This window comes from Aythya ferina, assembly GCF_964211825.1.
Source record: "Aythya ferina genome assembly, chromosome: 2".
Classification (NCBI taxonomy): Eukaryota; Metazoa; Chordata; class Aves; order Anseriformes; family Anatidae; genus Aythya; species Aythya ferina.
In genome coordinates, this window is record NC_140297.1 from 135,930,848 (window position 1) to 135,943,177 (window position 12,330).

At 38.6% G+C, this 12,330-nt stretch overlaps 1 long non-coding RNA gene across 1 annotated transcript; it reads right to left on the minus strand.

Annotated features, from left to right (window-relative positions):
• Positions 1-3,569: 3,569 nt before the first annotated feature.
• Positions 3,570-10,796, minus strand: LOC311432012. Its single transcript, XR_014689775.1, has 3 exons — positions 10,518-10,796; positions 5,986-6,020; positions 3,570-3,862 (listed from the first exon to the last, which is right to left on the minus strand). It is a non-coding gene; the product is annotated as an uncharacterized lncRNA (long non-coding RNA).
• Between the last annotated feature and the right edge of the window lie 1,534 nt (positions 10,797-12,330).

Here is a 12,330-nt window from a genome sequence, read left to right on the forward strand (position 1 = left end):
TGTTGCAGGAGTTTTCCAAAGGCCTTCTGCTGGGTGTAGGGGACAGTTGTTTAAGACACTTGGGATGTCAAGAAATCTTTCAAACCACAACGTGGGTTGCTGCTGGCTGCTGTATACAGGCTAAAATGCCAAGACACATTTTCAACAACATCCAGCTAGGTCTACTTGACTAGAAGTTTGGCTCCAAATGTGTCCTGCTCTGCTTTCCACTCACCATCAACTGGCAGTGTTCATCCTCTCTGGGAAAGTCCTGGGCTTACCCATGTAAAGGGCTTCATTGCCTGTGGTCTCATCAGAATAGCTATGCCTTAGCCCAAGCTTTCAGGGTTTTTTGCCAGCAGAGAAAGTAAGCCGAGATATAGGGGGCACATCTAATAGTTAGGCAGACCTACCATCAGCTTCCAGTCAGGAGTCTGGTCAGCAGTATTTTCAGCACATGCAATATGACTACACCAGAGTGTTGTGGTATCATCACTTTTTTTTTTTTTTTTTCCTCCCCCCCCCCCTCCCCAGTATATTTAAACAACAAATATTGTATTTACTCCTGTTTAAGGTTACTTCAAATCTTCAACTACCCTGTCAGGGAGTAGCTGCACTCCTGAGGCACAATTCAGTAGCCACCCTTACAGAGTTAAGATCTCTATTTGCTCCATAGTGAAACTAACTGAAGAATTGCTTCTGAAGCCCTTCTGTTTCCTAAGTATTGCTTTGATTCCTTGCCTACATCATCTTTTAGCTTAAACAAATATTTGCTGGCCTTATCTTCTTGCTTCTTCCTGAAGATGTTCCGCCAGTATGTACTGACACCCTCATTTATGATTATAACAATTATATTTACCAGATGTCAATTAAAAGATTCATTTGTCTCCCTGGTGTATGGATTTATAATGAAAAGCTTCTTGGGAAAAAAATAAATAAATCATATAATAGAATGGCTTGGGTTGGAAGGGCCCTTAAAGTCCATCCAGTTCCAGCCCCTTGCCCTAGGCAGGGACACCTTCCACCAGACCAGGCTGCCCAAGGCCTCATCTAGCCTGGCCTTGAACACCTCCGGGGATGAGGCACTCACAGCTTCTCTGGACAACCTGTGTTAGTGTCTTACCACCCTCTGAGTGAAGAATGTCCTCTTAACTTCTAATCTGAATCTTTCCTCTTTTAGTTTAAAACCATTCCTCCTTGTCCTGTCTTTATCTGACTGAGCAAAGAATTGCTCTCTATCTTTTTCATAACCCCCCTATAAATATTGAAAAGCTGCCATGAGTTTACTCCGGAGCCTTCTCTTCTTTAGGCTGAACAGTCCCAGCTCTCTCAGGCTTTCTTTGCTCAAGAGGTGTTCCAGCCCCTTGATCATCTTCATGGCCCTCCCCTGGGCGTGCGCTAACAGCCCCACATCCTTCTTGAGCCGGGGGCCCCAGACCTGGACGCAGCACTCCAGGTGGGGCTTCACCAGGGCAGAACAGAGGGGCACAACCACCTCCCTTGCCCTGCTGGCCACTCCTCTGCTGATGCAGCCCAGGATGCAGTTGGCTGCAAGCATGCCCTGCTGGCTCATGTTGAGCTTTTCATCCACCAGAACCCCTAAGTCTTTCTCTGCAGAGCTGCTCTGGATGAGTTTCTCTCCCAGTCTGTACTCTTATCTGTGATTTCTCCAACCCAGGTGCAGCACCTTGCACTTGGCCTTGTTGAACTTCATTAGGTTCACATGGGCCCACTTTACAAGCTTGTCCAGGTCCTTTTGGATGGCATCCCTTTCATCCATTGCATCAACTGCACCACTCATCTTGGTGTCATCTGTTAACTTGCTGAGGGTGCACTCAATCCCACTGTCTCTGTCACTGATAAAGATATTAAGTAATAATATTTAATATTATTATTTTTTTCTCTAATTACTATTTGTTTGGAATGAATTTGGAGGGAATAAATTCCTTCCTCTTCTGGGTGGATGAATTCTTATAACAAAAGAGAAAAAAGGAGTTTTATCTCTTGTGGACAGGTAACAGTTCACTTTAATATAGACGATAACAAGGATTATGGAATTTTAGAAATATTTTATTTCTTCCCCTCAGCTTCCCTCCTTTTGCCTGTGGCATCATTCCTAGAATATCTAGGCTGCGTGTAGATCTGAAGCTTAATTTTCTGTCCTCACAGTCCCACAAGGTTATATATGCATATGCAGTCCTACTTAGGAAGAGTATGGTCAGATCCTTACCTGGCTATTTTAAATGCTTTTGTAATATCTCTCGTGCCAGGAAAATATTACCTTTTTATTGAATGATCTCTCCCTGGTATGTCCAAGTTCTTCTTTTAGTTACATGTATATGTTTTCCTCACATATAACTAAACTACAAAAATGAGTTCTTTGAAAGCCAAATACCTGCTAGAAAAAAAATGGCAGTGTTCCAAGTCTGATACAGCACATGGGTAGTGTGAATGCAGTTTGTCCACCAGTGTAGTTGAGGCATGCTAACTTCTCTAACTAAAAGCAAAGAAGAGAGCAATGAATGAGTGTTAATATCTGATGACCTGCAGCTTCTCAGCCTGAATGATGAAGTGAAATGTTGCTTATAACTCTATCAACTGAGAACAACCTTCAGCACAGAACTGGAGTAAGGTGTGAACTCATGCCGCTGGTCTAGAGTGTCACACCATGACAATATAAATGAATACTACCAGTCTGAGAAAACAACGCTATTAAATTATGTCTACTTCATGAGCACCACCACCACAACAGAATTTTTGCTCTCTTGTACTGTTTCTGAGTAAAAAAATTAACCTCTGAGATTAAACTGAGAAAGTGAACTGTATATGGATATATCAAAAGAACAGGGAAAAGAGGTGGACAAGCATCTGGAAAAAATCAAGTTCACCCCTGCTTAGATTCTTCCAAAATAAGATTCTTAAAGGTTTTATTGGACACCTGAGAAATGTCTCACAGTCAGGTTTTTCACCTGGTGGAAAATGCTGGAGGTGCCAGTTGCAGAACAGCCATCAAATCTATCACACCTACTTATTTTCTTGTTCTGTAGGCAAGTGGTAGACTGATGTTTCTGGAGGCCTCCCCTGTTTGCAAGAAGTTTCATCCTGTTCTCTGTTTTGTGGCCCCATATTTTCATCAGGATTTCCTCTCTGCAGTACTGAGAGTAGCTAAGTCCTCTGTGTGATGCCAGTTACAAACCACCTGAACACCTGAGCATAGCAGCCACCCAGTTCTTAATCCACCACCCTGTGCTTCAGGGCGACTTCAGATACTGAGGAAGTTATAGATCTCCAGTAACCTATACACCGACTGCCTATGAATTTCTGGGTGGAGACGTACTTGCCAGAATTTTAAAGTATTGTGCCTGAGAAACTACTGTGACACTTGTTGAAGCTATTTCTTCATTTGTATCAGATCTGCAGAGCCTGATGTGCTGGCCTTACTTTATGAAGTTGCTCCTCATCCAGAACTTTCTACTTTTGGTGGGAAAATCAGTGCAAGAGTCTTCATCAGACTTAGTTCAACATCAGCCTCAATTCATTTCCCTTTGCCATATGTTGTTCTGATCAAAAACATCTTCATAAATACCAGATCCTGGCTCACAGATTTATTCTGCTCATTTTGTAACAGTGCCTGTTGGGCATCACGGTGTTTTTGTTTTACAGTTGAACTGAGACACTTGAAAGCGGACATAACAGAACAATTTTCAAGCAAGCATTCTGGCTTGGCAGCCTCTATTCCCATTGAAGCAAAAGTGAGTTTTACAGATTTCACTGAAGACAAAGCTACACCAGGAACAAATACATCCAAGCTGTCCAACTTCTCTCCAAGCTGTCTTGTCTTGTAGGTGAATGCTCTTCCTTTTAAAGAATATGCTGAAAGGGACTAAACAAATATGTAGAGAGATTATCTACTGTGACATCTGTGACATCTAAGATGAATGAATTGTAGGTACTTAAATTGAAATTCAAGAAAGCATTGAATGAGTCAGACCAATTAATTCAAGGTCTGCTGGACCAGTTAGCCTATGACCCCTTAAACACTCAAAGAGAGGTAGACACAACATTTAAGTTAAATACTTATAATGGCAGTCTTACTACTTCTATTGATTCTAGAGGGAACCAAGATCTGTTAGTCTAGGAAAGAAATCTAAATCGATTGTTGTCCTTTAGAGTAGACACACTGATGTACACAGTTCAAAAAGCCCCCTTCATTACTTTAAAAAGTATGTGGGGCAAGTTCTTCCCTCTTTTATACCCTTGGCAGACACAGGGGGTTCCATAAGATTTTGCAGCAATAATAGAAAACTAAATAAAATATTACATCATAAAGACCACATCTATATGTGGTCTATTTCCTTTCACCTTCTCCCACTTTCATCTTATCCCTCTATTCTGCTTTGAGATGCTTTAAATATATGCATATGAAAATTGACTGGGGGTTGTTCTGTTCATCCAATTAATTTTATCATTGCAAATTAAAATATAACAAACAAAAAACAAATAGAAATCTGTATTGTACAAGAAAATTACTCTCTTTTTCCTATACATTTCCATATATATATAAATAGACATATGTTTGTAGTTGGATATTTTTTCTCCTGGAGAGTATGTCCTAAATACAAATTAGTACAACAAACCCAAGCAGATCCACAGGCTATCATTTCAGGCAAAATGTTTGCCTTATACATATTCTATGACACACCAAAGTGTTCCTGTATAACAGCTAAGTAAAATATTTATCAATAAAATATTTAACTGTATTTATGTAGAGGATCTGAACAGCACTAAGACTACTTTTCTGTTGCTTGGATGGATGTCCAATTCTGGAGAAGACAGTAATGGAGATTTTGCTGAGCAGCATTCTAATAGACTAGGGATGCAAGCTTCATCATGTTACATCTTCTCCCAAGGATATATAGCTTCAAAGCTACTGAACAATTGAGGATTCCAGGACACCCTCTGCTGACCATGGTCTATATCCCCCTTTCTCCTCCCCTTTGTGCCAGGACATCTGTCTACATCTTCCTTGCTCAGTTGCCTGCACTATCATATCTTCTCATTGTGCTTGGTGGTACTTAAGTGTCCTCTTTCCCTCGTGTGCCCCCAGCTCTCCCCAGTATTATTACTGATAATTTTTCTGAGAGGTAAGCCATTCTGGATGTAAACGCATTGCACAGGGTAGATGGTATAGATATGATATAGATTACAGTAGAACTAGCTAAGCTGAGTGCAGGATGTTGCAGCTGATGGCAGTTAAAAAATCATTAATAAGCCATGTCTCTTTCAACTACATCCCTTCTGTGATCCATTCCAGCCTCATATTCCTCTGACATCAGATGAATTAGACAGGTTTTATGATTTAGCTTTGCTTTTCCAACTTTTTTTTTTTTTTAATCCAATTCCATGACACAGATTTCGTTTCTTTCTGCCAGTCCCTTCTCCATTATTCAACATTAGTTAGAGAGACTTGTTAACTTAAATGGGTGCCGAATAGGATATTTAAAGATTGACGTATAGAGATGTTGCTCATAAAAGCATGCACAAGGCCTTGACAAAATCATGCAACCTGTTTTCTCCTGACAGTTTAAATATTTTCCAATTTAGCCAATGACTAGACTTATCCACTATTTTATTCATGAAAACAGTGTCAAAATGAGAAATAAGGGCATTCTGCTTCCTCCCCTAATTTGAAATATCATCTTGAATTGGAAATGAAACAGTTTTAAAAAAATTACATGCCTCAAAACATAATTTTTTTGTGCCGAGACATTTAATCCTCCCCCCCCACCTTCAAACTGTGATTTTTTAGACAAGTGAATTTTTTTTCCAAATGCCCTCAACTCCCATGAAGTAGTTCCAAGGCATCCTCTCCAGTTATGTCAATCAGTTTCAGGCAGTCTGTAAAGAGACATGACATTTCATAACAATGACATACCAGCCTGAGAAATGATAGGTGGGAAATAAGCAGTTTTCTCAAAATAATTTCATTCATCTACACAAACTCACCTTATATATAAAATGTTGTCTTTCTTCAACTTAACCTGGTTAAATGCAGAAAATATTAAAAAAATGAATTAAAAATTGAAGTGCTTGCTACCTGGGAAAAGATTCAGGTTTCACAAGTAATGAGTGGGAAGAAAAAAATGTCTGATTTCTCTGCTGCTCATGGGTATTTTGATTGAATTTAACACATCTCAAGCTGCCAAAAGCCAATGCTACTCATATGAAGCAGCACTGCTTCTCCAATTAAAAAGTGGAAGCGCAGCTGCTTCCAGGCAAGTGGAAAGGAAAGTTGGCTTGAGTGGCAGCAAAAGAAGAGGAAAAAAAAAATAAATAGATGTGTTAATTTCTTCATATGATTTTTTTTTAATTATTATTTGTTTTTTTGTTTGGTTGGTTGGTTGGTTTTTTTTAGGCAGTGGCTTCTGTGGTCAAGAGAAACAGTCAGGATGACACAGGTGGAATGACTGTTATCATGCGTTATGAAAGGAAACACGGAGACATGAACTCCTTCCCTGTCCCGACATTATTTTCTTTTAATGGTTTTACCAGCTTGCAGGCTTACTCTTGTTCCCCCTCTCTCTTCCTCTCCTGCTAGGAAAAAATGTGTATATTGGACCCTTTGAATTCACTTCTTGAGAGTGAAAAGACTAACAGAAATTTATTTTTGAGATACCGCAGGAATAAGACGCGTATATATGGTACATATTCTTCCACGGTGTCTAATCAATAGGAGTATTTAAAAAGAGCAGACTCCAGTCCAGATGGAGTACTGGTGTCTTCTTATCCTCATTATTGAACTGACATGCAGTCTAGATCGACCACTAGCTGATCTGTCAAAGTTGAGCTGCAATTTGTACACACCAAGAGCTGTGAAAAGCAATAAAAATATCTTCATTGCATGTTAACACACAGACATGCCTAACATCCCAAAACAACCGCATGCAAATTTTATTGTTCTGACATTAATTATCCTGCCAATAAAAGAATACAAAAAGTAATCAGCTATCACAGCTCTGTTCCATTCTTCTTCAGACTGCTGGATTTATGTGCCATAAATAAATAAATAATGTGGCTTAAAAGGGGAGTCTGCAAACAATTAAAAAATGGATACAGACAAAACATTCAAACACTCTCAGATTCTAGGATATATTAGAATTTGAAGCAGTTGTACTGAACTTTCCCAAATACCCATAAATCATTATTAGGTCAAATACTTGATCAAAGCACATTATTTGACAGTATTTGGAATCCAGATATACGTTTAAACTGTGCAGTTGAAGAGCTGAGACATCCTCACGTTTACAGTGAGTTACCAAATCACCACATGCTAGCTAAGCTAATTTCTATGTGTGCTTTAATTTTTCATCAAATGCGAGATAGTTTGAGATCCCCTCCCTCTGAAAGGGAAGGGGTTTAAAATAATCCCTACAATCTTGCACTTTCTGTGGCCTAAGAGCATGTACATGGATAATTGATCCATTTCCACTCACTTGTATGTACTTGTGCTGTGGTAACCACTCTATTCTACAAGTCTGATTTTTAAGCAATGTATACAGATAAGGAAAAAAATCAAAGAACAAGATCTATACCAGATAATTTCTGTGGTGCCTACATAGGCTCTAGGTCTAGAAAATCTGGCAATATATGCCCTTCCCCAAAATGAGCTGTCAAGCAGACAGAACTTTCAAAGCTGCCTAAAGCACACAGGAACTTACACTGAATTTTAAAAATGTGATGTTAGCGTGCAAGAGGCAGGGCTTTCCTAAGACAATTTGGCATCTAACATCATAGCTAGATGTCAAGTAGGATTTTCAGAAATGCCCAAATCCCACTGAAATCAATGGAACTGTAGTCAGTCACACTGAAATCAATACCCAGTCAATACTCAAATGTTACTTCACAGTGGCAAGCAGCCTTTCTGATGGTTAAATGCACTAGAGATGAGCCATGAGCCAAGTTCCTTATGCTAGTGGCTGTTACATAAAATAATACAGACTTTCACTGCTATCATCTGTCTTTTAGATGTACTTGGAATATTCATGTATGAACTAGGAAGAAATAAAGTATCTGACAGCTTAGTGCTAGGCACATGGATAAAATAAATCATATTACTGCCATGTCAAAATTAAACATTATTAACGTTAATACCCACACCAAAGAACAACACAGCTTTCTTATCTGGGGGAATAAAATGGGAATTCTAGCTACGTGGCTGCTTTGCTGCAAGAAAAATTAACAGCAAAATACTTTTGTGTGAGGCCTTTTAAGGTCAAAAGAATGAAAACGTTATTACATCTGTTCTCTTTTGTTAATTAGATACACATTAACATTAAAACTCATTTATTAAAAACAACAGCAAACACACAAAAACAAAACAAAACAAAATTAGCAGTATTTCTGGTTTCATTACTTCAATTTCTGTCATGAAAAACATGAAAAAAGCAAAAATGGGATAGCATTAGCTGAACAAATTTATTGATAAGTAATGTATTCACCATAAAAAAATTAGAAGGGACTGTTGTTATTTGTGAACGTAACTGTCATTCTAAAAAAAAAAAAAAAGTGTTAGAAAAGATGAATTGAAACTTTAGAAAACAACTATTCTCAGGGTTTGGCTATTATTTTGAAATAACTATTCAAAAAACAACTGTTCATCTCCCTTCACATTAAAATAAACAAACAAACAGAAAAGTAAAGTATTTCCAATTTTCCAATTAAAAAACAAACAACAACAACAAACAACAAACCTTTCTTCTAGCAAAAACAGTAACAATTTAATTCCCTAGCTTCTCCTTCTCTAAACTCATGTAAAATCAGAAAGAATGTTGCCAACATTATTTTATGAGTAATAGGCTTTAATAATATAATCATTTTTATTTGCCAAAATGCTTAAGGTTTTCTTTGGCTTGATCTATACTGAAGGTCTGTCAACCACAATCTCAGTTCTAATACCAAATCAAAACCCAAAGCACTAAAAAACAACCACACTATTTCTTATCCCTAGTAAATAATGTATATAGAGGGACAAAGCCAACAGTCATTCTTCCAAAATACTCAGACATTACGAAAAACATTGTTCACAGATTTAAAGGTTTCACTCCTAAGGTATCCCATAGAAATGCTGCCCTGACACTGTTTTATCTGAAGCAAGCCCTTAAAAGTAATTTTTTTTTGAAGCTACCTTTGTGGAGCGATGCCCAAAATTTTGAACAGTATAAGTTCAGTTTATGGACAGTCACTTTCAGTTAAAGGATTTCTACCAGCTAGAAAGCTCACTTTAACAGGTATGTAATGTATCTCCCGGGTTGTCAACAGAGCTTGCTATCCTGACAACCATCTAAACAGAAACCTAGCTGAAGACCCATTCTCCTTAGGAAATGAAATGATTTCCTGCTGAAGCTCTATTAGCAATCCTTCTGGTGCAGAAGCAATGCATATTGACAAGTACGCCTCATGCATCCCTTGGATGAAAGAAATTATGCTGGCAAAAGAATTTGATGTTTCAACTAAGAGTATGTTAGGGAATCTGTCCGTGTAGAAGTACCATAAAAAATAAATTACACAGCCAGCTCACACTACTGTATTAACAAAAGTTGTTAAGAGCACATCTGGCTTAAGCAGAGCAGAGGATAATTTGAGGAGGGGCAGGAGAAGTTCTCTGAGATAACTTCAGGTGAAACAAAGCAGACGTCAAGAGCTGTGAGCCTGTGCTAGGCAGAGCTGCATGTTTTTCCTCTCTGATGCCAGAAGCACTGAGACTTACAGGCTTTGTGTAACTTCATTAACGTTGGGATTGTGATCTGACCTTGCTTGCCAATCTGAAAGCAGGCTCAGACCCTCACTGTTCATCATTACAGGCAAGGTGTTGCCAGATTTAAATAGGTACCCTCAAAGGAAAAGAAGATCAGTACATCAAAGCACTATCTCTAGTTTATTTAATGTGGACTGACCAAATGGCAGGCCTTTTTCATGTTTTAGACTAGAACTGTAAGCATTTATATCTGTATCATTGTAACTGATACCACCAAGCCCGTATGCTTACCAGGACCTCTTTCATCCTGTTTACTTTATATAGCATTATCACCCCGAGGAGGTCACATTGCTTTAACGGTTTTCTAATGTTTTATAGACATATGTGGTCTCTAAAGATGAAACAGGATACAGAAAATTAATACTCCATCCCATCTAGATATGGACATCTCAGGGCCGAGCTGCCTTTATCTGCTGCCTTAGTGCTACTGTGAATTACATGCTTTTTCACAGCTTAAGAAAATATTTGTATCAAAGCAACACAAAAGAAATGCAGCATAAATATAGCATATTTCCAAAGTCCTGCTAAGCCAGAACTAAGAATGATACACTAAAACAGAGCTAAAGAAAGAAGAACTAAAGATAGAGTTCTACTTAGGTGCAAATCACTTGTCAGTGCTAGGCCCTGCTGTAAGGCAAAGCTGCTTATTGCTCTTCTCTCCAAGTTAGTCTATCCAAAACTGAGTTTAGTGGTTACCTGATGATTTTCTTTCTCTTTTGCCTACCTCCTCAGTAGGATCTTTGGTTTCAGGATATAAATCCTGGAGGCTGAAGGTCTATCAGGAGAAGGCAGTGCAAACAGAAGTCACCCTAAGGCTTCTCTATTTGTGATGTGGAACACCCATGACCCCAGGACCTCTCAGGAACAAGAAGGTCAGTATTATCTCACTTTCTGGCACACTGTGTTCAGTCCCATATGAGGAGCAGAACAGAGATTTGTGCTTCTTCAAAAGCAGCAAGCAAGCATTTTGCATGCTCATTTCACAGCTGTTTCCTACACTCTAAGATCCTGCACCATAAACTGGAAAGAAAGGCAGAGCCTATCCACTACTTCGAACATACAGGCCTCTCTCTGTGTATGACACTCCTGATCAGCAGATTCCCTAGGACTCAAGTGAACACAGTGTTTTTTTCAGCTCATCAGCTAAGATATTATTTTGAGTTTGGGCCTCTCTTTTAAGGTTAGTTTGAAAATCAAGACTGGTATTCTTGCTCTTGGGTTTGGGTGGCTGCATGTTACTCAGAATGAGAGGATTGTTATAATCAAGGCCAACAGATTTCCAGGTGTTTGTCAATACTATACATATGGTTTTACAGCTTCAAAACAGCAATAGTGATACCTCAATTTTTTTTTAATTTACTCTTTCCCTATTTCTGTTACATGAACAATGGAAACCCTCTTCTGATTGTCTCATTGAGTTAAAGTCAGCTCTGTGGGGCTGTGGGGTAGCTGCAGGCTCCATTAGCTAGGTTAAATACTTAGCTCATAGTGCAGTATCCTCCTCTGCCACAGACAGTTCTCATGCAAACAGGCATCAAGGCTGAGCAAGCTTATAGTAGGAAAAAGGTAGTCTATCTGAACAATGTGAGAGCTGGAGCATCCAAACATACATAATCTAGAAATGAGAAAAGGTAAACCCCAAGATTTTGGGGTGGTTTTGTAAGGGAATGTGTTGAGCTGCATTTTTGAGTAAAGCATCTAGGGGAAAAAAAAAAAAAAAAAAAAAAAGCACCTTCTACGGTTCTATGGTATGGTTTGAGAAGTTTGCCAGTCTTTGAAAAAAGCATTAGTATTTTTAAAAGGAAGGAAAAAAGGAGGGATTTTTAAATTTATTTTAATGGCAACAAGCGTGCTGTATAGAAATGATAGTGCTTGACATTCAACATTTAAAATGTTTTCTCAGTAGATTTCTATTAGATTACTAGATAATTTGTAGTAAATGATACATCTCCCAAAGACTGATTGTCAAGGACTGCAATTTTTCCTCAGGAATTAATAACCATACAACTCATAACACAAGCCAGCACCTCTGCAGCACAGCTTAGCCCTCTGATTTCTCTAGACAGGCAAAACTAATCTGGCCACACACCTTTACAGGAGAAAATTCCTCTCTCAGACATCATTTCTAATGTGATTGTAGGTAGGGTTACACCAACTTATACTGTTCCATAAGGCAATGGAAATGGGGTGAGAAAAGAGAAAATTTCCAACAATGAAAAAAGGATTAGGATTTTATGGCTCCAAAGCCTGTATTATGCTATTAAGCTGTCGTACATTATCATTAACAGGTAAACAGTGAAAGTTCAGAACTTTCTTTTCCTGTGACCTCAGGCATCTAAGGAAAAATAAACGACAATGTTGATACTCATATCAAAAATAGAACAGAAGGTAGTGGATTTTTCAGGAGCCTAACAAAGTCACAGCACAAGTGTGTCTACCTCAAAACTCAGTTTCTTAGTGCTTGACATTATGCACAAAAACCTGTGTTTTTATTATGAAGACTAGCTCAGTGCATGGACAGCAAGGCAGCATGTGGC